Raw genomic sequence first — 23890 nt, 5'->3', positions numbered from 1 at the left:
AAATTCTTCTAACAAGAAAAAAAGTTTTTGAGAAATGACAATTCTTTGCAATTTCCAAAATTTAGTTCAACATCCATTACACAGCATCTGTTTGCAGACTCACTTGGCTAAAATATTATGTTTGCACCTGGTAGCTCTCACAAAAATGGAAGGAAAAGAAAGACCAGTAGCTGTGAAAGACTATGTGAAAAACTCTAACTTTCAGCACAGGGAATGCCATTTCTCTGTTTCTGCAGGTTTTAGAAATTCAGAAATTCTATTTACAAAGAGGATCGTCTTTATGTTAAGTAATATTTTTGACTGAAGAGAAAACTAAATCAAACCATGAAAAAAGTATAGTGATATGCCCATGAAAGAGCACAGGAGTGTATCTCTTGTTTGAGGAAACCTATTTTTCATGTGCCATCAACATGGGCTCTTTCACTTGACTTGCTCTGTATTTTTCACAGACATCTAACAACTACTTTAATGTCAACGTTCATTTAAGGCCAGTAGAGAAGAAGCTATCTTTTCCCATAGATTTTTTAATCCCTAAATGACCTCCAGACAGTTTTTAGAAGTTTTTTTTTCCCCACAGTGTCTTCAGACTCACTAACCCTGTGTCTTTTAATATTGCCTTGCTCTTATTACTGAGGTCTTCCAATTAGCTGGTGACTGGAAATATGTTGTCCTGTGCATTAGTTTAATTACTGTTGTGGGAACTCATTCTCAGCAGGAGCTCTGTGAGTCAAAACCTACATTTTGTAAGAACCCAGTTCTCTTGTAAAGCTGTTACCATGAAGGTAACACAGCCCTCAACCTTGTCCTGCTATCCCTTCTTAGATGTTTGAAAGGTTGTAATTTTGTTTTGGTGTATTGGTTTGGTTTTTTATTTTTAATATCAAGCCACTCCCAGATTTTTATTTTATTGGCAAATTATATTATGGTAGGTGAAAAAAAATGATCTGTTTGTGAAGCTGCTTTTGGCTATGGCAGGAAGTCATTAAAGGAAGGTTTCAGTGAGTGCTGGCCTCCCATAAATAACAGCTATTTCCATGAGCATCAAAACTAATGAAGCCTATGGATTTGTCTTGTGGTTGGATTCCCAGCTGCTTCATAACTTGCTGCCTCTCACTGAAGCTTTTCCTTTCACGGAAGCATTTATAATGTTCTTCTTGTGGTTTCTCTGGTGTCTAATACGGACTGTATTTGTGGTGCAATCTTTCCTCACTGAAGATACAGACACTGTTTGTTTTCTTTGTGCAGGTATCCTGTTTTGCAAAGCTTATATAATAATTTGGTGTCTTTGAGACAGCTGTCTCTCTGTCAGACTTAGCTCAGACTAGTCCACAGTTTCAAAAGTTACTAGATTAGGAGTCAGCAGAGACAGTGATACATGTACCATATTTATGTAGGTAACTCAGTGTTCTGTTTCTGGGTTGTTTTTTTTTTTTTTTTTGTGAGTTTGTTTATCTCCAGGAACTGAGGCCACAGGCTCCATGTTGATTCATTCATGCATGTCTATCAGGTTTTGCTGGTGACAAGTAAGTTATCAGCCTCTGGGTTTGACTATACAATTGTAAGAGGAGTATGTTTGCAATGTTCTTGAACTATCCATGGCTATTTCTCATAGGACAGACTCTACAATTCAGTGTCATAAATTCCCTTAAACTTTCTGTTCCAGGCATCTTGCAGTACAGGTTGCTTGGCAAAGCACGACCCTCAGATTGCTTGTGCAGGCAAACTGAATTAGGCACGATTTCTACAGCTTTTCCTGTGACAACTTGCACCCTTTCTCTGCTGGAAATAATTACCAGTGAAGACCAGTGAAGACTTCAGGGAATCTTCAGTACCTCAGGGAATTTCTAAAGATGTTGTGGCATTTGCTAATTATAGCATGTAAATTCCATTATTATGGATTGATATTTGTGTTTGCTCAGTTTTGGCCCAGTAATCTTGTTGTTACACTGATTTTTATGTGAGACTTTTCAGATGGTCTCTCTTAGATCAAAGCCAACCTCTATGCAAACATTCTTACTCTACATCAAAAACAAACCATGACACTTGCTGGTGAAACACCTCATGCTAAACAAAACAGATGTGGCAGTGTGTGGGGAACATCTTATAAAACAGGTCTTTAAGTGTACACTGTTCTGTCTTTAAGTGTCCTGTTTTGCCAACAGAACTTGACAGAACCCTGCAGATACAAAAAAAAGAGAAGAATGTTTGACTTAATTTCATCTAGAACTTCTTCCTGTGTAAAGAGCAGGAGCAGTTTTATAAAAAAGTTTTCCCTTTTATATATTTGCTTATTTTTTGCTATGTGAAGCATTACTTTCATGGAGTGCTTAATTTCTTCTTTAAATGTGCAAAGTTATTCCCTCTATTTTCCCATCACTTCCTGAGGAAAAATTATTTCAGACATTATTTTAGCATATGCTTCATCATAGGCTTTTGCTGGGGTTACAAACTGTGACCCAGCCACAACCCTTTCCACACTGCTCTGCAGAGAGCTTCCTTTTGCTGTGGAAGATATCCTTAATTTCTTCCTCAGTTGTTCTATTCCCCTGAACTTCTCCCCTCAACTTTTGCTCAAATTTATTGATTGAGAAAAAAGTAGAAAAGAGAAGGCTCTGGCATGACCTACCTGTGGCCTTCCAGTACCTAAAGGTAGCCTAGGAGAAAAATGGAGAGAGATTATTTGCAAAAGCAGGTAGTGATAGGACAAGGGGGAGTGGCTTTAAAATGAAAGCGGGGAGCTGTTAGGTTAGATACCAGAAAAGCAAACCCCTACTGTGAGGGTGGTGAGGCACTGGCACAGGTTGCCCAGAGAAGCTGTGGATGCCCCATCTCTGGAAATGTTCAAGGGCAGGTTGGATAGAGCTCTGACTAATCTGGTGAAGTGAAAATTGTTCCTGCTCACAACAGGGGTGTTGGAACTTGATGACCTTTAGGGTCCCTTTCAATCCAAATCATTCTATGACTCTGTAATAATTTTAAATTCAGTAATGGATACTCTGAATGTAATACTACTGCAGATTAACATGCTGCATGGAGACAGGTAGGGGCTTAAAGTAGCTTTTTGAACTGCTGGTAGTTTTTTCTTCATTGCTCCAGTACTTTTTGGGGCACCATACTGCCTTGTACATCTTTGTCCAATTAAAAGAGACACAGAAGCATCCCATTTACTGTCAGATCTCCATCTGCTGCAGGTATTGGCTTTTGCTATGGTGGCGATTTTTTTTTTCAGAACTGAAGGTGCTGGTTTTGGTGCTGTTTCACTGTATTTACACCAGCATGCTCTGCTAGTACCAGCAAATTGTTGTTGCAGTGATACGTTCACTGAAATTCTTCTGTCTTATGTTATGACTAACAAGCCAAGCTCAGCTTGTGTTATTTACCACAGCATGTGCTGTTTTTTTGCAGACTCATTTGACCTCCACATGTCTTTCTGCTTCAAGCTTCTTTTATCAGAACTGCCTTATCTGAGCATTTTCTATTCTCTACAGCTGCTCTTCTGGACAAAATAATTTCTTCTTATCAAATCTATGTTGTTGTGTCATGGACTAGTTTTCACCTGTCTGTTGTACTTGTAAACAGAGTGAAGACACAGAAGAATTCCTTTCTAGGAGAACTGTGACATTTAAACTGGATTTTGAATTCTTGTTTAAGGAGCTTCCTTCTTTCAGCCCTTCCTTTTCTCTCTCTCTTGGTTAATAATATAAGAAAACTATCCCTCTAATTTAGTTACCTAATTCATAAGACCAAATTTAGACAGTCTGAGTAGTCCTAAATGCTCTATAATGTATTTTCCTTGTATGTTTCTTTAAAGTTTTGTAGTTACATTTTTCAGCTTGAGCTAATTGGAAGCTATTAAAATAGTGCAATACTATTACCCAAAAAAGCTACTTTCTAACCAACCATCCTGGTTTTGTTGTCATCCACTCATTTAACCTTCCCTGGTTGTCCTTTTTATGGTACCTTTCCTGCAGAGATTTTAATTGTTCCATCCCTTTGCTGAGGTTGTTTTCTTCATTTGTACCACTACTCCTGGTATCACATTCTGCCATTAAAAAAGCATTCGGAGCCAAATATCTGACAGAGCCCCTCTTCATTCAGCATCTGACTCTGACTGATCATCCCTGTTTGCCATAAGTCTCTGAATAATCTCAGCATCCACTTGCAGCTGGCTCATGTCCCAGCTTCTTAAAAAAACACAGTTGTTCAGAAACAGTGTGTTTTCCAAAACATTGATATTATGAATCCAAATATATTCTTCAAAGCAAATCCAAAGAAAGGTCCAGAACATAGAAGTCAGAGACTTTGAAATCTGTCCCAACCCCAGCATGCCAGTTTCTGATGGCATTAGTCTACATTCAGCCATAACTAATAACCAAAATCAAAAAGAAACAATATTGTAGGGTGCACTCTGCAAAGCAGATTCTTAAATCACTTTAGCCAGATGGCTGTGCTAATCCATGAAGACTAATTTACAAAACAAAATAAAAATGTTCCAATTAACAAATTGCAAATAGTTCTACTAAACCAGGATGTGATTTTATAGGAAGTTGTGTAGAGTTCCATTAAATTACTGTCTGTGCTCTAAAAGATGTAGAAGTAATGCCTAGTTGCTCTAGCTTTACATGTGCAATTACAATTTTTGAAGGTCTGTATCAGTCATATCAAGACCAACACTCAATTATTGAACAGGGAATGAGGAATTTTGAGTGTGGAGTTTTGTGTCTACATCTTGCAGACAGCTATTGAAGAAAATAAGGTTTTCTTTCAAACAATTTTAGTTAATATGTCAGTGAATCTTCTATGCTTTTCAAATTTGAATAACTTGCCAGGAATTTGACATGCAGTACAATTTACAGATTTAAAAGTACCTGATACTATTGTTCTTTGTTATTTAAAGTACTAAAATATTTAGTCATCTTCAGCATGAATCAGAGTCCTAATGCTTTAGGTGCTTCAAAAGATGGGAGATCCAGGTTCCATTTCTCATATTTGTGCAATAGGTATGATTAACTACTCTATGATATTGCTTTTATCATGTATTGAAATGGGTTGGCATCAGTCTGAAAACAGGAGATATTTTAACTGGGTATCACTAGCCTGTTAAATCATCCATTTAAACCAGAAATTCGTTCTTGAATCATGGGTACCTACAAGCATGTACAACACAGTATTAGAGTCCAATATTTGGGAATCTGATGAAGATTTTAGTAAAGCTTATCACTGTTTCTGCTCCTGGAGAGTACATAGTACTTTACAGATGCTTGAAACAGATTCCATGTTCTTCAACCCCATTGATTTAATGTGGGTTGTTGCTCTTTGTTATGCAGCAGATTCATCAGGATTTTTCACTATCAGGGCTCTAGATAATCTCAATATGGGCGGCCAAGTCTGGAGGTGAATACACCTCAATGTGAAGGACAGAGGGCCAATAAGGAGAAAGGAGATCTGAAGGATAAATAAACATTTTATATTCAGTGGTGTTTATAGTCCAAAGGGCTTTTCATCCTTTCACCAGGATTAAGTACAGCAGAATTAAGTAAAAATTAAAAAAGTAAAAATAAGAACCTAGGATGTTACATAGTAGAGGAAAATATCCTGAATCTGGCATGCTGCAACTCCATGCCTCCAGGTCAAACCAGTAGCAAGGGCAGACTGTGCTGTTTAGTTGCAGGACAACACCAGACAGACATCTTTGCCAGCTCCTGTTTTCCATATGGCATTCTTTGGGAACTTTAATGCTACTAGCTGGAGGATTTTGCACATCAATCATGACAACTGTAGTTATCTGTGATCCCTACACAGGTACTACGAGGATCATCCTTACACTCTCTTCCCTTAAATAGCCATGAAAAATTAACTAGAGTCTCTAATGCGTTATAGTTCATTTTAAAAATCACTGGAGAATGAATGAAGTGATATCAAGTCCTGCAAAAATAAACCTAAGAAAAGCTTGATGGGGGCAAGAAAAAAATTCTCCTTGAGGAAAGAAATGGCTGGACCACATCTGTGGATTATGCAGCAAACTGAAGTGAACACAGAGTGAGCAGTAGTACATAATCTGGATCATGTCAAGGGATGATAGTTTTTACGGTATCTTCCCAAGATTTTAGATTTAAAACATTCACTTAACTTGTCAGAAATATGACAGCAGGACTGAAAGCTGGGTTTGAGTTTTCAAAAAGGTTTTACACCTCTTGAAAACACTGTTCCCTAACAACAATTTCAACTGCCTCCAGGCATTTATCTTGTTTAAGTCATGTACATAAAAACAAGAAAATTAAATAAGACTTCTTAATAAGACATTCATCTGAATAAGTCTGTAATTGTCTTGAACAGAAAGTGTTTATGAACTTCTGAATACAACATTTCATCTTCACAAACTGTAAGGCAAAGAGAGAGTCTGACAAGCAATTAGGAATCTCAAGATAGAAATTGCTATGGAAGTCCAAGGTATATTTGTTATTAATCATTGTGTAGCTCCCCACTACTGTAAATCAACACCAGTATGCTGAAGTCAACAGAGTAATTGAAGCAACATTGATTTTTCACCAGCCCCAGAGCTGACCTAGAGCATTTGGGCTTTATTCAGGTTTCTTTAAAGAAATATAGTTCTTTTTTTTTATTTCTCCCCCTTTCTGTAAATTGAAGAAAGTAAATACTAAAGCTAGATTACTTAAGTCTTTAGAGTTGAGCACAAGAGGATTAAGAATTTATATTAAGGCCTTTTTCAGTCTTTCATGTATAAAATGTTTGTATTCTTGTTTTGAACTAAATTGTAATTTCAGTTACAAAAATGTACTTATGGAGCATTGCTGATGAGATACAGTGCTATTACTGAGATAAACATCTGACTCATAGTACTTTACATGCACTTCAGCAATGAATTTACAATGCAGCAATTTTTCATATAGGAAAAGTTTGCTAGAATACATTACAAAGATATTTGTGTAGTCACAGAGTCATGGAATTGTTTGGTTCAAATGGACCTTAAAGATCATCTCACTCCAGCCCCCTATTGTGAAGAGGGACACGTTTCACTAGATCAAGCTGCTCAGAACCCCATCCAACCTGGCCTTGAACACCTCCAGGGATGGGGCACCCACAGCTGCTCTGGGCAACCTGTGCCAGTTGCCACCCTCACAGTAAAGAATTTCTTACTAATAATTAACCCCACCCTCTTGCAGTTTAAAACTGTTCCACCTCATCCTGTCATGACACTCCCTGACAAAGAGTCCCTCCCCATTCTTGCTACATACCCCCTTTAAGTACTGGAAGGTTGCTACATCTGTGCTTGTTTTTCATCAGGGTGAAAAACAGATGCAATGGATTTATGAGAGGAAGGGAAGTTCCAACATGTATCAAATAAAATACTATGCTTGTTGAAAGTAAACTTTTGAGTATTGACTTTTCATATTAAATATACAGGATATGTCAGATAATACTAGGATACAAACCATTTGCCCTAGTGTTTTGGATGACCAATTTAAGGGGTTTATTATGAGTTATCACATGTCCAAAAGCTAAAAAGTTGGAGCAGGGATAGAGGAGAATATCTCCATAGCAGCCCTAAAGGGGTGAGTGGAGAGCAACATCTTCCATGTCTGTGCTTCCATGCCTGTGCCTGCTGTACAAGGTGGGAAGGACATAGACTGCCCTGAAGTGACCTCAGGGACTTTTGACCTTTGAGAAGTGCACCCCACTTCTCCCATCAGGTCCCCATTCCCTTCTCCTTTCCTCCTCCCAATTTGCAAGTCCTCACTCTTTTGCCCCAAGTCTGCACACCCCAGCCTGTTACTGCAAACCTCCTCCTTTCCTGCCTTCCTCACAAACATGTGCCTCACTCCCCACACCAGCCCACCTCCTCTTTGCCCAGAGCTCCTCCAGCCTTGGAGGTCTCCATTTGCTGCATGTCTCACACCTCTGCCTCAGGCCCAGCTTGCCTGGGAGCCTCCAGTGTTTGTCTCACGCACAACTCCTCCAGCTATTGCCAGTCAGCTGCTGTTCCTGCTGTCCTTCTTTCTGTCCATATTCCCACGGCTACCAGCACAAGCAGGGCTCCTTCCTGGTTTCACTGCCTTACCTACAAAATCTTGCTTGTTGCAGATAGAAAGAAATCCAGGGACAAGTTGCATTTACCAAAAACCCACTTGGATGTGACACTCAAGGAAGAAAAGGTATGTTCAGAAAAAAAGCCCACAGATGTAGCATGGCCCTACTAATTTTTCAGAATTAGCATTGTATTTATACATTATTTATTTGAACATGGTGCTAAATAAATGCAGACTCTGTTATGCAACATATTGCAGAGAATACAATGTACCATAGATTCATCACATCTGACATGGAATAACCTCCAGCAATAGGTCAAAATGGAAACACTTTTGATTCTTACTGACAGTTGGACCCAATTACCCTATGGAAAACATCCAGTTTTGAAAGAATGGGTCCGATTTGGAAGCCTGTGAAGCAATCCCTTAGAATCTGTTTGGGGTACTTTGCCAGATCTCTATTTACCCAAGCCTTTTCAAACTGTCTCCAAACAGATGTAAATAACTCTTGTCTAGAGTCATATAATTTTATTGCTGAAGTAAATGAACTGAGGAGGAGACAAAGAATGCAGAGCAGAATAGAAAAGGTCAGTGCTGCTCTCTCCACAGTGACAATAAAACATGGTAAAGTGGGGACACCAAAGCAGAGGGGGGAGGGGGGAGTTGCAAGTAAGGAAGGAGGGAAGGATAGATGCCACAGTACTGTCTTGCAGTAGCATGTGATTCATAAAGCAGCAGTGCATGAAGAGGAGGAAGGGTGATTCACCTGAGAAATTCACACTGCTTAGTACTGCAGCGTCTTTCATTTCACGGACCTGAAAACTTTGGCATTTCCATGCCTCAGTGCTGCCCTTGGTACTGCACAGGCTTCCTCCAAGCAGCAAATCTGGAAAAAAGAGACTTCATGTCTGATCACCTGCCATGCAAATACAGCCAAAAAGTTTCATACTCCAACTCTCAGTGTCTTTTTGAAAAATTAATTGTATTTTTACCCCAATTTAATTGAAAAAGAGCTGAGGCACAGATAGATCAACTGCCTTTCCTGAGCTCAAAATACAAATAAATCAGTGGCTAAGCTTTCATTAAAACCCAACTACATTCTCAGCTGTTTATCCTTCCTGCCCACCTTTTAAATTATCTCTAAAAGTCTATATTTCCTTAGAGTTCCCCTGAATTAGCCAAAGGGCAGCAGTGGCAGCAGCTGCTGTGCAGCAGCAGCCGACTAGGTCTCTCCATTCCACTCTCCCATCACAGCTTTCCCATGACTAGCTGCCTAAATAGGAACTTTTAAAGTCACATTTCAAAATAAATACCTGCAAATTTTAAAATTCCATTTCTGTGTTGGACTCTCACAATACATAACTCAAACATAATGTCTGCTGACACTTGAGGCATTTCATACACACAGGAGTATCAAACCTAGTAAGAGGAGAAAAGAGAGCTACAGGAGTAACAGCATCAACTTCCAAGCAGATTGGTTGAATTTAACAAACCATAAAGCATTTCATTTTGAGGTCAGCAAGCTGCTAAGCCTAACATATGCAGATTCTATTAATTTCCATGCCTGGCTCCTGGAAAGACTGAAAGGGGAAGAGATACAGGATACACAAGCAGAGCTGGCTGCACTGCTGATGAAGAGGACACAGGAAAGCTTACTCTGCAGTACTGAGCGCTCGGATGCCATCTGTCTCTCCTCCTCAGAACATCCAAGTTCTGCAGCGCTGGACAAAGAGATGGGAGGGCTCTGAGTAACCCAGCCAGCCCTGGTAATTCACTGCTGCTCCTGATCTAGAAATAAAAGGATTCAATCATCTGTCATTTGCATGCGTGTCTGAGGCACGGAAAGGAGGATTTTTCTTCGGATGTTTTCCACAGAACTGATCCAATGTAGTGATAGGAGGGCAGCGTTGCTTTGCTGGATATTGAGAAGCAATAACTTATATACAATACAATATTACATTGCAAGTGATATGTGACATGCTCAGCATAGCTAAGTGTGCCATCTTCTGCCCTCAAAGATCAATCACCTCCTGGAGAAGGCTGTCACAGGTTTATACTGAATTAAGGACACTATAAAAGTAATCAGGCAAGGCTGGAAACCCAGGAATGCTTTTTCCAATTAAGAACACAAGAAGCAATTAGACAAAATGCAGTTGGAATTTGGCCAGTAAAATCAAACCCTGTTTATATAAGAAGAAGCACAGGATCCTTAAGAGCACAAATCTAATATAAAAAAGGAGAGAAGATGGAATTACTGCTCTTTTTTTTTTTTCCTGTCATAGTGTGGTTCTTTCATTTTCCTGATTTTTGCTTATAAATTACTTAATTATATTCTCTAGTCATAAACATTCAGTGATATAGTTGCTTGGAAGTCTAATCCTACAACTGTCATTGCAAAGGAACAGAATATTATTTGAAAGGCTATACATTGAGAATAATTCCTTGATCAGGAAATTAAGCTTATTTTAATGAACTGAGTACAGGTCTCATAATAAATGTATTCCAATACAAATGTGAAAACTCCAAATATTAATCAGGGGACATGTTTAATTTATATGTCTGAATCAGCCACTTTTTGCTACTCTAATGATTACAAAAGCCAGAGAGAAGCAAGGTGTCATTTTTGATACAGATGTAAATTTGTAGTATATTGAACATTTTTATTTGTTTGCAAAGAAAATTTCTGTTGCATAGAGTGTAGGTAGATTTCTAAACAAAATGAAGAACAAAGCATAATCATAATAAACAATGTTCCCTGAAGCTTATAGGACCACAGCTCATTTAAAAAACCCCAAACCTATGATAACAAAGCACCGTGAAGGTGGATAAAGGTTTGTTGGTAATATGAAAGGTATGAAAGCTGAACAAAGAAACCTGACAGGGTGAGATGATTTTAACTTTTAACTGTACATATAAATATATGTGTGTGTGAATGTTACTGAGAATGAAAAGAAAATGTTTCTTTGGATGGGTTTACAAAGAGAAGAGCTAGAAGAAGCAATTTTCATTTTTCTTTTGTAATCTAGATAGTGTAAAATTATTCTGTCTTCACAACCTTAAGGCAAAGAAGACAGTCTGCTTCTCTAGCTATAAAAAACAATCTGTCAGATTTTTTTAAAGGAAGTCACAACTGATTTTTCATAAAATAAAATGCAAGAGGATTAGAGCTTTGTGGTGACAATGGAATCTGCTCAAAACTCTTACAGTGAAATCCAGAGCTCCACTGAGGTCGTGCTTGAGGCATTGCTCCTGCAATAAATGAAGTTTAGGTTCTGTAGATTCAGGGCTTGAGCTGTCAAACATGTTATTTATCAAACATGAACTGTCAAACACCTTCTTATTCATCCAGATTTAAATTTTTTTCATAAATTCCTATATTTGAATAGAGCTAAATGTTATCAAAGTGAAAACAACCCACAGCACACAGATCCCAAACCTACAGCACCAACTCTGTCCTCGTAGAAAAGTGGTTGCAAGGCAGATGGAAAATACAGTTCAAAAAATTTTTCTGAAAATACAGTTCAAAACAAACTGTGTCATGTAATGTGTCCAATTTACGATTCTGCCATATTACACACTACTGTGTCCAACTGGCATTCTTTTTCTATACTACCTATTTGCTATAACAGGTGGGGTGATGCCTCTGGGGTGATGCCTAATAATTTTTCTTTTAAATATTTGAATATTATCAGAGTCTCCCTAAAGTTTTCAAAAGCTCCAATATTAAGTTATTGGACCACTCTATAAGAAAATCAATGTTCTTCTCTGAGTCTAAGGCCCACTCAGGTGCTTGTGAAAAGAATCTGATGTACTTATAAACACTAAGCTGAGGTATCTAGGGTAGAGTCAAATTAATTGAGTCAAGGATCCAGCTTTTCTGCTTAAAATAATTTCGCAAAAGCTGGATCATAGTCTTATTTAGAGCTAACAAGCTCAAATTTTGCAATTAGGGTGCAAGAAAATCTTCCAGTACTGTTCACATTTGGTCATTTGTCAAAACAAACTGGAATCTGTTTCCAAATTAGTGAGTACTTAAGATCAGGAATTATATGTCTGTGTTTGCTTCTTTAGTAGTTAGCATGCTGTGGAAGGTGTACAAACAATCATCCCCAAACCTCCTGAATACAGGCAGTGCCCCACTCTGTGCCAAGTTATTCCAAGCCCCGGGTAGCATTTAATTTACCAGCGTAAAGAAATTGCAGTTGTGTTAGGTGCTGGCTAGCACAGCAAGATAACAGAGCTCTAGTGCAGATAAAAGAGATTCATAGCTCTCCACAGGAGTCACAGAGAGATTTTTAAAACAAGAAGAACAGCAGCCTACAACCAGCTGAAGGTTTGTTACAAAGATGATAGAGCCAAACTCTTCTTGGTAGTTATGGACAATACTGGAAGAGGAAACTTGCAAGTCAGTTTGGTTTAGGGATTAGGGGAAATACAGAGACATGGTGGAACCTCTGTCCTTGGAGGTTTTAAGACTTTGGGCAGGCAAGGCCATGGCTGGCAGTAATTCTGCTTTGAGGGGACTTCCAGAGGTGCCTTCAACTGGCAATTTCTGGAACACAATGAAGCCACACATAAATTTCCTGTAGGCTCACTTACATCATCTTGTGCTTTTGGAAACCCCGGGTTTACAGGATTTTAACCTTCACATTTTGTGTATGAGACTGGAGATGGGAGAAGTAGCAAAACTGACAGGAAAGAATGAATAGTTTTTGTGCTTACCTTGACTGGTGTTTTCCAAGCCCAAGAGAAAATTTAAATAGGTATTTTGTTATTGACTGAAAAGATGTGTCATTCATGTAATCCCCAAAGAGACAACATTCAGCACCTTAAGCTGGATTGTATTTGGATTTTGTGTATGGATACAAAAATCTCAAAAATCAAGATAACTGAAATCTGAGGGGCAGAACCTGAGTCCATAGAACAGACTGGTGTTTCAGTCTTAAAATAAAAAGTGTGTTTTCCAGATAGACGCATTACATACATCTCATTATACTCAGTTTCAACAATATCACTGTGCAAGTGGATTAGGTACTGGAGAAATAGATTTGTTTTGTTATTTGTAAGTGGTATTCACCTTTTGCCTATTTAAATGGAAATTTCAAAATCTGCTTGGCTAATACCTATATTATATTTAGAGATATATGCACTTCTATCAAAGAGAAGTATCCACCCCCTCATCAAGAATAGTGTGATAATTCTCAAAGCCCAGGCACACAACCTGTCATCCTCTTGAAGTCATGCTTCTGAAAACAAGTATCCATTTTCAGTTACTTGCAGAAGCTTTGGTTTGGGGAAGGGAGGAAGACTGGAGGCTGACTTATTTTTCTTGCAGTCAAGCGGAAGAAGTCTCACTCCATGTTACTGTAATAGAAACACAGGGAAGGAACGAGCCATGTAGAAATCTGTGGAGCTGCCTGGAGGACAGAGCTGAGTTTACAGCAGGCTGCTCACCTCTGAGCATAACAGACTGTAGCAACACCAAAAAGCAAATATCCATGCCAGACTGAGCAGAATACCACACCTATTTACAAAGAAAAACATGTCAAGAGCAATTTTCTTTTGAAAATTCCTTATTACTCATGGTGGTTTAAAGGCCTCCTGCACAACTTGAGGAGACAAAAAATGAAGAGAATATGTTACAACAGAACTAGCAATTCTCTTATCACACTACCTAATCTTCCACTGGAACTGAAAAGGTACTCAGTCATTTCATAAAACGAAAGTAGTGTTACTTCTGGTTTCTTGTCTAGGAAAGGGGATGCTATTTACAGAATCACAGAATGTGCTGGGTTAGAAGGGACCCACAAGGATCATTGATTCCAACTTTAACCCTGCACAGCATCATCCCCATGAGTCACTCCATGTGATTCACTCTGGGAAGAACCTTTTTCTTAATATCCTACCTAAACTTTTCCTGACACAAATTCAGTCCATCCCCTCATGTCCTGTCGTGGGTCACCACAGAGAACAGATCAGCACCTGCCTCTTCTCTTCCCATCACAGGGAAGTTGTAACTGCAATGAGGTCTCCTCCAGGCTGAACAGACCAAGTGACCTCAGCTGCTCCTCACACAGCTTCCCCTCAAGGCCCTTCACCATCCTCATGGCCCTCCCTTGGACACTCTAGCAGCTTGATGTTCTTGTTGTACTGTGGTAACCAAAACTGCACACAATATCCAAGAAAAATAGTAAAAGACTGGGAGAGCAACTTGGCAAGGTGTCCTATCACATTCTTCAGATTCCTCATTTATAGTTCATAATTTCATGAGGCCATTCAGTTTGTAATTTCCTTTCTTCCCTTTTCTATTATAAAAATGTGACAACAAAGACAGAAATAATGAATAAGAGAGAACCTTTTGCCTCTAGAAATTCCTTTCCCCTGAAAGTAGAAATCATATTATTAATTTATACAGTAAAGCAGAATGAATAAATTAGGAAGGCAAATCACAGAAATATATTTTAGCTTCAATTTTTATGCATACACATTTCTATATGTATTACATATTTCATAAACTACATGCCCATCTCAAGCACATGATGGTACCCACCAGACGTGTGTTCTGGGACACCAGTGAGTTTTCCTGGCCCTGCAGCCTTGTGGTGCTCCGCAGAAGTGCTGCCTACACTTGTTCTCTAAAGGAGACAAGACTACATTTCTTTCTTCAGATAAACCAGAAGCAGCTCAAGCTTCCTTAAGCATGTCTGCCATGTTCATCCAAATAACCTGAGGCATACCAGCAGACAGACTAGGCTGCATTTTCATGGCATTTTTCAGCCAGTCTAGATGCAGACGGCAGCTGAAATGTGTGATCTCACACTCCCCTGGCACCACAGGAGATGTTGCTGCTCCCAGCTTTGCACTGGCATTGCATTAATGTGTGAGGGAGAGCAAAAAGTGATCTGGCTGGGAACTAAGGGGGTTTTTTTGGAGTTCCTGGCAGAGCAGCCCCCTGATCTCATTTGCATGAGAATACATGAATGCGAGTGGGAATGCAAGGAGTCCTGGGCAAAGCACATCATGGAGCAGAGGGGTGGGTAGCAACCATCTCTTTCAGCAGCAACTATTACTTAAATTATCTCAAAATAATAATGTAGTCACTGTCATGCCTATTCTTTTGTGATACCTCCTCTGTGGAGTTTGGAGCACCAGCACAGGAGTGTCCTTCCTGGCTGGACACCTTCCAGGGACAGATGGCAGAAACCAGCAAAGTCCTTTACCTTCCTCCAGGGTCTTAATCTGTGGCATGCAAAGCTCATGTGGCATGCCTCAACCTCGAACTCTTAAGTGCTGCTATTGCCTTTAAACATTCAGTGTGGGCCAGCCAGAGACAGCACTTTTAAACACAGCTGCTAGCAGGTAGGTTAGACATTCAGTGAAAGAAAACATCCTTGTTTAACTTTTGGAGATACTTCCCAGCTTTCCAGCTGGACTTTGGTTCTTAAAGACCACATATGTGGTATAAACCCTGGATTGTGCTATAAAGGACCTGGGAATGCTGTTCCCTACAAAATGTTACATTGGACTGAAGCACTGTGGGACAGCAATACATGGCAACAGCCAAAGGGGCAAAGGAGAGATGGAAGGAAAATTTTATAACTCTATAATCTTAATACTGTGTGGCTGTGAGATTTCAATACAGATGAAATGTGGTAAATCTTTATCAATCAGCCAACGGCTTCATAAGGGATAAAAATCTAAGGCTGCATTAGGAAAAAATGTTTTCTGCTCTAATGTCAACGTCATTTCCATAAAACAGAAATGTAGAATATACAATTCCATAGGAATACTTGACAACACAGAAAAAGGCATAATATTCTACCTGTTGTCTGTGGGAAAAACACTGCCCATAGAGTTGTGTGGCCTGTGTATGTATAGTTAGAAGAGACTTTGTTCATATACATATCTAAAAAGAAAGATGAACAATTATGTAAGATCAGCACTCTGATTTGCTACACTTAAAGTTACGTCTGTTCTGCTATGTCTTTATCTTTTTTAAAGAGTTAAATAACACTTCTTTTTTGCTTTTTGTGAAGGCCATGTAGCAGGCATGGGGGAAAAAAGAATGGATTTAAAGCGCATCTTGCAAATAGTAAGCTTAATCATTTTACCACCATTATTCCTAGTAGAAGGTTATTGAAGGACTTCATTACTCTTACTATAAGGCATAGTCTTCTAATTTTCAGGCTAAATCAATATACTTTGTAACCAGACCCAAAAATAAATCTCCAAAGTTGTTTATTTAGCTGAGTTCTCTTTTGTTGCAAATTAACTGACTTCATTTTGCCATTTTCCTCAGCAGAGTGACAATTACACAGCAACTGTTTTATTGATTCATTATCTATAGCCCTTTTTATATCAGAAGAAATACATCTCACTTGAATTTTCTTGAATAGGACCAAAACCAGCCAGTTGTTTGAACCTCTATTTGTAGTTCCTATTTTCTGAACCTCTGATTTCTGCTGTTCTCTCTCACAGCCTCCTCAGAACATGGTAACCTAAGTTGGCACACACCTAAACCAGCACACACCTCCAGCCTCCAGAGGGCTCTACAGGAGGAGGGGAGCAGGGTAATTATCTCCATGTGTTTCTTCATGACATTTACATGCCATTTCCTGGGTTTGGCATCACGTTGCTGGCTCGAATTTCACCTGTAACTCTCTAACCTTGTTTTCTGTCATGCGTTTCTCTGCCAGGTATTTCCCAAGGTTTTTTTACGTTTCATTTCCCTTCCATAGCTCTTTGTGCTCACCTCTCCCGTAGTATTTCTGCTGGAGGTGACACCATAATGCATATCATCAGTCAGCCTGGCTCCTTTATTGCAGAAGAAATACGTGGTAGCTCTTCTAGGATACACTGCTTAGAGGTGTGTTGATGATTACTTACACGTGCTTGGGGGAAAAGAGAGAGGCATATGGTAGAAGAACATTGATCAACAATTGTGCAATTAAACAATTAAATTAGTGTGGGTCCAGCAGGCCCTCAAAGCTCTGTTGTGCTTGTAGATCACAGTCTGGAAGTGAGTGTACAGGTCTCCTGGAGAACATCACAGAAAGAAGGCAAACTGCACAGTGGATTTATGACAAGAACAAATGCATGTATTTGTGCAGCACCCCACGAAACCGATGGATTGTGGCAGAACAGCAGGGTTGTAGGAGTCATTTGTTAGTGAAAAATGTGCAGAGCTGGTTTAAACCTTTCAAAGTACAAAAGGGAGGAAAAATTCAAGCCCAGACATGACAGTTGCCATATGTCAGGGTTTTTTTGTATGTTCTTCCTGAAAAAATACTGGGCAAGGGGTGGGGGGTTGGGGTGGGGAGAACAGCTCATTTAGCCACAGATTGTCCTTATTTGCATCTGTGGATGTGTGTGAAGAATTTTTTCATGTCCTTTGAACTCACAGAGTCAAGTCACCCACAGAGCAATTCTGATACTTCAGAAAACATTTGTTTTCTGTGTAGGTTCTACTGCTCACCCCAGGAGACTGCTAAGCTCAAATCATTATCATAGTTCCCCTTCCATCTTCACCACCCTGCCAAACATGGCAAGTGGAATACACTGTAGACAGTCCAGTTCACACATTGCCAAGTGCACTTCATGAAAATTTTGAAAGCTCATCCCTGCCTGGTATCAGAGCTCCTTCTCAGGAGGTGACACTTCATAAATGTCACCTCATAATGATTGTGCTAATTGCAACAACCCCGCCTTTGTCAGCAATTCTTTTAAAGGTGACAGCATGGAGGAATGGCAGGGTGTTTTCCCAAGGAAACCTGAGGTACCCCTTTCTGTAGCCAGAACAGTTCTGCATCTGCTTGGCTTGATGCACATCATCCCCCTACCCAACATTTTTCCCCCCCACAAAGTGTGTCTGCATGTTATCTCAGTTTTTTCTGCAAATTATCTGGAAGCTTAATTTAGAAGAAATACCTAGGATAGTAAAATGAGGACCAAGCAGCTCTTGTGCACTACTACTCTGGGTTTCAGAAGCAAAGAGTAAATTATTTGGTAGAGTAATGTAAAAATGAAATGGAAAACAATAAGCAAAAATGTTGTGTCTCACTGTATTAGTGCATCTATCAACAATTATTTAGCACAAATGACAGAACGAGTGAAATTGTCCCTGCTTATGCATAACTATTTTGTTGTGTAGTTTGTACCCTTGAAACACTGGAGCATATACTGGATATTTAGATGCTTCTGTGACATGAGTATATGTACATGTAGATGCACATCCTTCCGTATGTACACAATACATACTATATAAAGACATAGACAATGTTGCACTTGCCTTTTTTTTTTTTTTTTTTTGCATTTGTAAAATGTGGGTAAAACCAGCTTAAAATGTCATACCAACCAAATATGTTTTCACTTAAAAATCCCTATGAAGTTGCTTTATTCAAAACTATTTCTTTAGTTTTCTTCTGTGCACTTCACTTTCTTCTGATTCTTGAAGTTAGTATTCAGCTTGAAATTTAAACCATTAGGAATTAAATACAAAGCATGGATCTCACTGAGAGCCTGCATGAACTCTGGACCAGTAAGATCACATTTCCTGAATATTCATGTCCTTGGTGTCTGTGTGTGCCTTGGTGTTGAACAGCATCCACAAGTAGTTGATTTGCCTCTTTCTTTAGAGCCTGTGACAGGTTGAAGACACTTGGTCATTGAAATGTCCCTTTAACTCCTTGCATCTTGTCAGAGGACCACTGACTAACACTTTAGAGGAAAGATTTATTCTCAAAACTTTGTTTTTCATGGTACAGACTCTCAACCCATTCCTCAAGACTTGGCAAAAAACATATCCCAGGCCAGAGACTCTCAGATATACTTAGGATTTGTGTACAATGACAAAATCCATATTCTCATTGTGACTTCTGCTGCTAAGAACAAGTGCTGGGGAAGCTGAAATAATTTTTCTTGTTGATTGTCAGTATGAAACTAATTTAAAGCTAGTTGTTCCAAATATAGCAGATTATGAAACTGAGCATCTCCAGATTATTACTGTCTGTGAACAAAGCAGTAAACAAAACACTTGCTGACATCCATTAGACTACTGTGGTCACAGTGAGCAGTGTAGCTGTTTAATGGTTTTAATGGTGCAATTTCATGGTAGCAAACTGCCCTGGTGGCAGGCCAAGGTGGCCTCCAGGATGCCTTGGGAAATGCATGGCCTGAATGCTTCCCATGTACAGGTGGAAGAGTGAGTGTGGTGTGGAAGATAATCAATAAGCCTTAGTCCTGTCAAAGTCACCCCAGTGTTTCTCTTAAAGCAGATAATATTTAAAGGGGAAAATTCATGTTGATTATGGCTGAATGTACACAGCCATTAAAGTACTGGAAACAAAGTTACTGTTTAAAAGCAAAACTCAAAAAAATTCTTTTGCAAACTACATAGTTACTAAGGTACATTCCTGTACATCATTATGAATCTCCAAGACTTAAGAAACGGAAGTAAAAACACTAAATATTTTACCCTGAATATTATCTTTAAGAATTAACTTTCTTCATTTTGTCTTGGTAATCTTATTTTGTGTCTCCAAGAAATGCTGCTAGGTATCTTTGTGTACTCTCCAACCATTTGCTCAGCACTGAGCAGTTTACTTCCCCGGGTTTTGCCATATTCCTTAATAATCACATTTCTTCTTCTTGATTGTTCATCCTACAAGCAACATGTTATATGAAGGGTTTTTTTCGTGTGTGGCTCCAAATCAACAGATGCTGGGCTCAAACTGAATCTGCTGAATTACTCTTTGGATTGCCCTGTCAAGCATTATTTAGCTGAGGCTGGATAAAATGATTTTGGGTAGGACTCACTTTCAACATGTGTCATATTCCCCAATGAAAACTCCTTTTGTAGAGGGCCAATATGCAGGGAGTATTGAATCAATTGCAGTAGCTATTAGATCAGATGACTTTCTTTGACTTTGGTCCTAGATCCTGTTTTATACATGCTTTTCATAAAATCAGTGCTCTGCAGTGCCCTTTCCATTAAACAAGTGGGACAAAGCCAGCATCACTCTTACAGCTTAAGACAGGCCATGATACTTTTGGATGTAGTAAATACAGACTCTTACAATCTCTGATCCAGCCCTCAGACAAGGACCTAAACTCAATCTTGTGATGTAGTACTCTATCCATAACTCAAACCACCGCACCTGCAATTGTGACTGAACTCTGCCTTACTATGGATAAGGACTACTCCCTGCAAAACAGAAAATTATAAACAAAATAATCAGCTGGAATTACATTAATTACTTGTAGGCAAAATAACTTGCTAACTATATTGATAAGCCAATCTTTCAGACAGGGGCCTTATCTTGTTCTGACTGCAGCCTGGCTATCTTATCCCAGAGTCCAAAACAGTGGAGATTAATGTTTCTTTGTATAATCCACTGCCTGGCATGTGTCTTTTACCAGACATCAAAGTTCAGGGGCATCTTCTCTCTTATCTCAAAGAGTGTCAATATGAAAAACTGACTAGGCCAAGATCTGATTCAAGCCACTGACCTCCGAAAGAGCTGTACTTTGAACTCTGCTGTTTATCACTCTGCCAGCTCAGAGAAGCAGCAGTGCAAGACGGGCTGATGCACCAAGGGTTCCTCATTTGCACCCACATAAAGATAGCATCTGCTTGTGCAGATACAAACCAGCATGGGAGCAAGAAAGGGAATTACTTTCCTTAAAGCTGCTGTGGATCTTGATGTCATCAATGTAGAGTTCATGGTTAAACCTCTGTGCCCATTTGCTTGCTCCTCCAACAGCATCAGACCTGAATGATGAAGGAGTAAGGAGCAGAAGGAGTAAGGACCAATGGATCCCACTGTTTTCACCTCTGCTTGTAAACATGAGGAGGTGTAGCACACACAGTCAGCAGTAGCAGGTTAAAGGTTCCTCTGTCACACGCAGGACATGCTCGTACATCTGTAGGGTCATCCCGGACCCTGATGCCTGCTAGATCACTGCTGTTTTTTTCTAGGGGAAGAGTAAAATTCCACAGCAGAATACAGGAGTCATTCTGCAAAAGCAAAATAAATCAGCAAAGGAAGAAAACATTATTTAAAGGGTAAAGGATGCAGATGCAGGATTTTTGCAGTTTGATGGATGAGTTGTTTTATTTGGCTCTGCATACTGCTGGTATTTTCTCCTTCTAAAATTTATACTGAAAAATTTCTGTCAGTAACTTTTTGACACTATCAACACCAGTAATAAAATTTATTAAATCCTAATATTTGGATCAATCTTTCTCAGTCCCCATTATTTCTGCTACCAAGAGGGCAAAGAGCAGGCTTATGAATACAACTCTTCCAATTTTCTTACTTTTTGGAGCTTGTGAACTTTACCTCTGTTTTTTTTTCTCTGAGTTCATATGAGGGTGAATCATATGATCCCTGTTTCTGTTTTCTTTTTCCAGCTGTTCCAGGATTGCTGGAAATGACTCACATGACCATAGACATGCACTCGTGGCTTGCTAAGAGGAAATTTGCAAATCAGCTCTGTTTCAACTTGCTCTTTTTAAAGGCAATGAATTCTCCTGCCTCACAAATACATTGGTAAAGGGACAGACCAGTTTCTCTGTGTGGGTAGATCACCAAACTATGTCAAATCTTAACAGAGTTGTTAGATATCCATATAATCCTTGTCATCATTTGTACCACAAAGGATGCAGAGAAGAGAATCAGTGATTTTTGAGGCTGTCATAGGAGAAACTGAGACTCAATTGATGTGTAAATCCTCAACATTAGTCCTACAGTAATGGGAACAGTTAAGAAGTATCACTCTTTTAGCTGTCTCTGAATATGCTGGACTCAAGTTTTCAGCTGGCATTAATTTTTTCTTTCTTTTGGGTGCCATGGTCAGTCAGACAGCAAAAAATATATCTTTTTCTATGTTAATGAGCTTGTCAGCATGAAAAAAGGCCTCATTTTAAAACTAAGATTTGTCTATTTGTCTCTAAAATGTGTTTTTCAGTTCTGGAGGACAGAACCATCATTTGAAAATCCTTTTTTATTTTGTCATCTTGGGACCTGCTGGCATATATTGTATTTATGGACATCTCACAGTGAATAAATTACTCATAACATTTGATTAAAAAAAAAAAAAACCAACAAAAAAGTCAGTGTTCTGGCCAGATCAGTGCCACAGTGAAAAAGAGACAAACTAGAGCAAAAGCAAACTTTCAAGGATGAAAATGCTTCTGAACTGCGTGATGAGATATGAAAAAAAAGTCCATTTTTGTAACATGATGAAGTCTTTTAGGGTTTGTTGTTTTGGGGTTTCTGTTGGGACTTTTTTTTTCCTTTTTTTTTTTGGTCAGTGCAGGTCTGGTTTTTTGTGGACAAAAAGTGACCAAAGATCATGGTTCCCCCTTCCTGCTCCCTCCTTTCTCCCCAGCTCTGGGGATTTATGACAGCTGCCTTTCAAAATTTGTTCTGTTTGGAACTTATATATAGATCACTTGCTGGAAGTCTTTAATAATAGGAGCCACAAGAAACAAGCTTTTGAAAAATATTCACTTTATATTTGTTCTTTAATGTATAAGAACAATGTTTGTTGGTTAGGAACTTTTTTTCAGTAGCAAATTAAATACTTTGAATTTGAATATTGAATTAAGACCGTCCAGCCTCTTGCTTCTCCCCTCTTCCATTCATACCATAATTGCCTTGTGTTCAAAATGGTGCTATTTCCAGCTACAATGACAAATTATTTTACTTATAGGAACATACCTCATCTGGAACATGTCCAGACAGAAGTGAATGAGTGAGCAGCTATTCAATAGACTGCTTTATTCTTGCTTAGCATAAAGCTCCAAGGTCTCAACATCACCAGCCAAGTCCTAGTACAAGGAACATTATAAATTAACTCAGGGGTTATCCCTGGCAGTCATCCCTACAGTATCTTGATGAATCATCACCACGTTCTGGCCTAATTTCAGATTTTATAGGTCTGATGTTTTGTGACTACTTAACATTATGCTGTCCCTTTGATTGCAAATAAAATGCTGTAGCACTTCCTTAAACAAGGCACTCAGAAAAATCAAGAGTACAAATATGCAACTGTCTATGAAAAACTTGACTCAAATTTATTACCTCACAGGTATCTGTTGTATAAGCAAATCTGTGTTATTTGGGATAATGTTTATTTTTACAGATAATTGAAAAGGTTAATAAAATTGAGGTCAGTCAAAGCTTCCGTCCGTCCATCCATCCATCCATCCATCCATCCATCCATCCATCCATCCACCCACCCACCCACCCACCTGCCTCTTTGCCTTAACAACATATGAACCTGCTGGGCAGTTTCAACCCAGTTTCACAGAAGGTCAGTGATGTCAAAGACAATTAATACTCTTCAAATTTGGCACACTTGGGTAGAGCTGGGGACCTGGAATGGGCTCAGACACAACATGCAGACATTTGCTTAGGCAAATAGGGAAGTTACGGAAGTAGGGGAAGGAGTTTAAGGAATGAATGGCTGGAAACCATGGGAAAACAATTTTTTTATTGGTTCTGTGGTTCATGAAAATATTTTTCTATGGACTTCCATATCTTCAAATTTTTTTTAGGCAGGGCCCCTGGGTTTTTTTTGGTTTGTTTTTTTTTTTTTTTTTTTTTTTTTATTATTATTATTATTATTATTCTCCTTGACTATACAACCCTTATTAACTCCCAGAGAAAGCTCAGGCAAAAAGGAATAGGTGGTATGGTAAAGACTGTACAATAACTTATATACATCAGCAAGAAAGATGTGGATAGCAAATTATACCTGCACAAGACTGCCTTAATCCTGCCATTTCTTCCCTTATATGTGTTTGATGCTTGAACCTCAGAAACCCTGCTTTTAAC

General features: G+C 39.0%; 2 long non-coding RNA genes across 2 annotated transcripts in view; one reads left to right on the top strand and one right to left on the bottom strand.

The window, feature by feature from the left end:
• Positions 1-23890, bottom strand: part of LOC135302798 (uncharacterized) — a 92295-nt gene that overhangs the window by 5523 nt on the left and 62882 nt on the right. Inside the window, exons 6-13 of the long non-coding RNA XR_010364363.1 lie at positions 22772-22881; positions 16715-21063; positions 13503-13572; positions 11253-13412; positions 9705-9836; positions 9362-9467; positions 8815-8934; positions 2627-2654 (exon numbers count right to left, since the gene is read on the bottom strand). This is a non-coding gene — a long non-coding RNA (uncharacterized LOC135302798). The remainder of the gene's footprint in view (positions 1-2626; positions 2655-8814; positions 8935-9361; positions 9468-9704; positions 9837-11252; positions 13413-13502; positions 13573-16714; positions 21064-22771; positions 22882-23890) is intronic.
• Positions 5054-9972, top strand: LOC135302829 (uncharacterized). The gene is made up of 3 exons (XR_010364407.1): positions 5054-7142; positions 8104-8174; positions 9628-9972. It is a non-coding gene; the product is annotated as an uncharacterized LOC135302829 (long non-coding RNA).

The sequence above is a fragment of the Passer domesticus genome, chromosome 1 (genome assembly GCF_036417665.1).
Source record: "Passer domesticus isolate bPasDom1 chromosome 1, bPasDom1.hap1, whole genome shotgun sequence".
Classification (NCBI taxonomy): Eukaryota; Metazoa; Chordata; class Aves; order Passeriformes; family Passeridae; genus Passer; species Passer domesticus.
Note: the sequence above shows the minus strand (reverse complement) of the source record. Positions and strands in the feature narration are given on the sequence as shown.